Source organism: Zea mays, chromosome 1, assembly GCF_902167145.1.
Source record: "Zea mays cultivar B73 chromosome 1, Zm-B73-REFERENCE-NAM-5.0, whole genome shotgun sequence".
Lineage (NCBI taxonomy): Eukaryota > Viridiplantae > Streptophyta > Magnoliopsida > Poales > Poaceae > Zea > Zea mays.
Window position 1 is genome coordinate 306,901,471 of NC_050096.1, and position 6,000 is coordinate 306,907,470.

Consider the following 6,000-nt stretch of genomic DNA (forward strand, 5'->3'; position numbering starts at 1 on the left):
CGCTTCGGAGTTCCCTCCGAGTTGACAGCAGACAAGGGAAAGTAATTCGACAATTAGGACTTTAGGGAATTTTGTGACTCCATCAGCATGAAGGTAGTGTTCGCGTCTGTCTACCATCCACAATCCAGCAGGGTAGTAGAGCGCGCCAACAGAAAAATTTTCAGCGCCATAAAGAAGAGACTTTTAGACGACAAAAGGGTAAGTGGGCCGAGAAACCACCCGAAGTCATTTGAGCACTCAACACAACAGAATCCTGAGCCACTGGATTCACCCCCTTCAGAACAATGTACGGATTAGAGGCCATGACTCCACAAGAGCTCAAGCACGGATCACCCCGAACAAGCACCACGGCCACACCAGACATCGACGAGTCAACAACAAAAGACCTCCTCGATGGGGATCGTGTCGCCGTCCTTGAAGCATTGAACAAATATCAAGCATAAACAAAGGTCTCATCAGAACCAGCAGAACAAAATCTTGAGGAAAACTCGAGCCCAAATGGGAAGGGACATTCATCATCAAAAGGAAAATGTCACCAAACGCCTACAGACTCACAACACAATCAGGCGAAGACCTCGAGCACTCGTGGAACATAGACAATCTGAGGAAATTTTATGTGTAAACCAATCAATTCTAGGGCCTTCGTGCCCTTGTAACACCTACAAACACATTATCTGGTTGTGCCTGCACTCTTTTCCTCGCAGAGGGTGAGGTTTTTAACGAGGCAGTGCCATGTAACACAAAGGCCTCGAAGTATAGAAGCAAGTGCCTGTAGCCCTCGTAGGGCCAAGGCATTCGCAGCACCTTCGCAGGACACGAGCGACGCGCAGGACATGAGGCCCGTCACGATGGACGGGAGGGGTTCTAGCTTCTCCTGCAGCCACCCCAGAAAACGGGTCCCAACCTGCCCTCACGACTTGTCAAAGGGGTAGTTTGTGCAGCGAGGTCACAATACGCATCCACAAAAAGTGTGTGCGCTCGGTCCACCTCGGCACGCGTGGTAGACTCCGTCCTCTCGCGGTAGACGCACATGCTCTTCACCTCGAGCTCAAGCTCGGCAGCATGCTTGTTGTGGCGGAACCGCCCGAATTATTCCAGCTTAAGTGCCCAAGTCGCACCCTTAAGGGCAACAACACACTTAAACCGGAATAACCCGTCAGTCCCTCGGATCTAGTCCAATAAAGCCACTTACCTGGATCGAATACCACTAGCTCACACGAAGGTGAGGCACAGAGAAATACAATAAAGCATAATACCACAAATTTAATAAGTATCAATAGTGATTACATCATCGGAGTTTCAGAAATAATAACAATAAGTTTTGATGCAGCGGAAATAACTAATGGATGCTGAGAGCCTTGCTTGTGGCATAATTTTTACAGGTTCTCTGGAGGATTTGGTTGATGGTGTGACTTGGCCTCCATCCCTGCCACCGGGATAGACGGTCGAGTGGGTTACTACTTCCGCAGGAGAGGACCAAGAGGAGTAGCGTGGCCAGGCTTCGCCATGTTACTCGGTTTTCTCCGTTAGTTATTTCCTCTACATTAAAACTTATGGTTATTATCTCTGAAACTCCGATGATGTAATCACTATTGATACTTATTAAATTTATGGTATTATGCTTTATTGTATTTCTCTGTGCCTCACCTTCGTGTGAGCTAGTGGTATTCGATCATGGTAAGTGGCTTTATCGGACTAGATCCGAGGGACTGACGGGTTATTCCGGTTTAAGTGTGTTACTGCCCTTAAGGATGCGACTTAGGCACTTAAGCTGGAATAATTCGGGCGGTTCCGCCACACTTGTGGGCAGCTTGGGCCTCCGCGCGGGCACTCTCGGGCTCCGTCTTCGCCTCAGCGGTGGCATCTTTCTCATTGTTAAGCTGACGACCGAGATCTTCATTCTCTTTTTCAAGCGATGTCACCTTATCGAGAAGGTTTTGGCTCTTGTTCTCGGCCACCGACTTGTCCCTGACAACTTCTGTATGTTGCATTCAAAGGCGCTCTATTTTTTCCCTCCAGCTGCTTTCTCTCAGAACGCATCTACGAGGTCGTAGTGTTCACCAGCACCCCAGACTTGGTTGGCGAAGACAGTCGTCTGACATTACAAAAACCAAGGTTAAAAAACTCACATAGTGCAGCTGTCGCACGACAGCCGCCGCCACACCTTCGGTCGCAGACGCTCCGGTGACTTCTCCACCGCCATCGGCAGCCGCGCAAAAATGCGCCCACGGGTCCAGCGAGGTCAGAACCGCACCCTTCGCCAAAGCCCCCGTGTTAGCGAGCGGCCTCGCCGGTGCCACCACCACCTGCCCAGTTTCAGTCCCTACACCAAAATCACAGGTTAGCATAAACACGCATCATCATACACAATCCACAAACAAACATCTTACTTATCAGCAGGCGTCAGCCTCGTATGGGCGTTAAACATGGTGATGCCTCCCACCAGGTAGTCATCAATAGACAACTCATGACTGGTCCCTCTAGTCTCCAACACAGTTGCTTCAACAACGCGCTATGGTGAAGACACCTTCTCGGGTGCCACTGGCGTAGCAGGAGGGGGCATCACTGCAACCGAAGCCGCTCCCTTCGCGCAGGGACGCGACATCTTGGCATCACGGTGCGGGTCCACCAGCCGAAGCGGGGCCTTCCGCTTCTTCTATAGGGCCTCTCGGTGGTCCTTATCCATCACCATTGACACAACAACACCAATGTTTATTCTGTAAGGAAAGTTTTTTTTTAACTCATGAGCCATACGAGACGTAAAATAGTCATCGCCGACGGCCTAGGGAATAGGGTCCTTTCTATGCCACCGACCCCTGGTCACCTTCAACATTCGCGAAGAGTTTTCCCAGAGTTCGGGCGAAGTCATAACCTCCCTAGGCCTAGCACATGTCACTGTCAATTCCTCAATGAAAAACCTAGAGGCCTTCGGCCCCACCATTTCCCTCTCCGTACCTTTCGCCTCTATCTTCCTCTTCCGAGTCGTTGTAATCACAGTCTTTCCCTTCGAGGTGCCCTCTTTAGACTGGGTCTTCACCTTTTTCTCTCGGTCGTCCCCAGCATCAGCAGAGTCCCCCTCCAGGTAAGGACCGTACCACAGGCTATTCAGTTCAAAAACGCGGTTCAACCAGACGTTGGAACCTCGTATATCCTAGCTCCTTATCAACTCTGTCTTCGACACGTAATTACAAACAATTTTAACAGCCTCCAACTCCACTTCCCTAACAAAGGTGGCCGCATCCTGCCCTCGCAAATAAATGGCAAAGGCAAGGCTCTGCACCATCCGATCACCAAAAAGGGCATCGGGCAAAGCCTGACTTCGCTCAGATCCCACCTGTGAGCCAGCGGCCATACACCATAGGCAACGAATTCTTCAACCAAATCCTGACACCTACTCAACCGGGCTGCATACCGAAGAGCCTCTTCGCTCTTATCTCCTTTCTTCACTTTAAATTGTGGAAGCGCCAAATAACAATGTGAGCACAGGGTAGATAGGGAAAACCCAGTCACCCCTTCGATATCCTCCTGTGCCACATAAAACAAGAAATCTCACCAGTTACCCCACTTATTCTTGGCACACAGAACAATTTCAACAACTTTGATCGACGCCTTTCCAGTCCTCGGTGTGAACGTGCAAGACCCAAATTGGGCAATCAATCCACCAATCTTCTTCTTCTGCCAATGAAGACAATAATTCTTAGCGAAGACCTCAACCGACGGTTGCCCACCATACGAAGTCACCGCCCAGACAAACTTCGCCAACACTGCCATAACGTTCGGCGTCAGCTGATGGATTTGAATTTCAAACTTTCGTACGCTTCCACTATAAATCGATGAGCTGGCAAGCGAAGTCCAGTAGTAAATAGGCCTCAAACACAACCAACTCACCCTCTGGCTCGGGGACATCTTCAACCCCCGGTGCCTGCCCAACTCCATTCCCAAAATACCCCAAACGTTGCATTTCATGCACGTGGCCCGAGTAAATCATCGACATCTCGAACTCTACAGTATGGTCAGGCTACAGCTCCACGGTCGTTGCTGGATCGCTAATCGTCTTCTCCAATGGCGACGCGTTTGAGGACGCGGTCACGCCAGACAACGACGAAGAAGAAAACGACAACATCACGTTCCATCGACGGTCGTTGTTTGCTTGATGCAGGCCAGATCACCGGCAGTGAGAGAGAGGAAAAAGCCGAGGCACAAAAAATGGGAGGGCTAGGGGTTTTTCTGCAAGCAGATGGGTAAAAATCCCACAGCGGCGAGTGCGCTGTCTTTTAGAGGCCAGTAAAAATGCCTCGGTAAACCAACGGTCCCACAGTAAAACGTCACCTTTAAACGGTCACATTTCAAAAAACCCGTGGGACCACTTCAACCGAGCGAGGACAGCGTCTCAGCCATCTCCCGAAAAAGACTTCGAGACCAACCCACTAAGTTGAACTGGCCCCTCGGGGGACAAGTGTTGGGGCGAAGGCTGACTGTCCCCCTCGCTCGGTTCATTTATAACGTCAACAGGATAAATCACGACAAAGGGAAAGCGAAGTCTACCTCAACCAAGTGAAGGCCTTAGGACAGAGGGACCGACCAGGATAGGCGAAGGCCTTGTCGGCTTCGCAGTTTGGCCAGGACAGGCGAAGGCCTTGTCGACTCCCGAAGACTTGGGGCCCTAAGACGAAGGCTACTGTCATTGCCCACACATGTTTTTAAAGAGGGCCCGTGTGGAACCGTCCTGGGTCGCTTGACCCCACTTGTAAGCCACATCACAGGGTAGGATTGATGGTGTGTTCGTCTGTGTTGTACTTAACCACTCTGTAATGACCTGTAGTAACCCTTGAGGGTGAATATTATGAGAATAACGTAGGTAACCAGGGGCATAACTGTATTTACAAGGGTGAGACTGTCCCTTGGTTACCTATAAATACCCCCGCACTGTACCCTGATGGGACAGGCTGAAAACACTGTTGCCCTAATCCACCGTGTTATTAAGCATCAAAGTATTCCCGTTTTCTCACAACTTGGACCCACTCGACCACGTGTCAGTGAGTTCCAACAGGGTGCGCTAATGAAAACAAGTTCATGAAGGAAGCATGCTTGTTAGATCAATGTATCAAGATATTATCCATTTTACGCCGATTGAGTATATGTGCTCTATGTATCTAGGGGTAGTTCAGGGATATAAAAAACCCTATATAAATAGAGAATAAGGACTACATCAACCAACCATCACTTTACCTTATGTTTTTCACTTTCATTTTCCTTTTTTTAAAGAAATCCTTAGGAGGTTTTTGATTCTTGATTATATGTTCTTTGGATTTGGGAAGTGTGGCCTTAATTACACTGTGGCCTATGCGTTTATATCTCTCTTTGCATCTTTGGTGCCTTGAAGTTCTCTTTAATTTTTATTCTTGAGCTCTTTGTTTTGGTGTTTTAGAATTTTTTTGAGTTTTTATTGGGTCATTTAGGCTTGATAAGAAACATGTGTGGACCTTATAGGATCATTATCGCAAAGTGATATGGGTTGATTCATCTGAAGCATAAATTTCCAATCCCTTGAGCATTTTTTTAGAAAACCCTAATTTAAATTCATATTTTTTTATCTGACTTTGAAGTTTAAATCTTTTTGAGCTTAATTTTTATGGACACCTTTAAAACTCTCATGTGAAGGTGTACACAAAATGTTAGCTCAATTGGAGTTCGTTTGGATCAATTTCGTATTTTGGAACTTGGATTCAAGTTTTTGAAAATTGTATGAGCAGTATTGTTGCTCGACGAGCAACATTGTTGGGCTACATTAGTGTTGAGCAATGCTCAACAGTGTTGGTCCACAATAGTGTCGCTTGTAAAGCAGTAGTGTTAGACATATCTAAGCAGGGCACTGTTTGGGACGTTTTAGACTTTTCGTTGCCCGTTTTTGTGATCTATTTGTTTTCTTGAACTCGCGTATACTCCAAAACTTATCCAAATCATGTAATGATAAGTTGGCTGAAATGTTTTAGTTTGAGC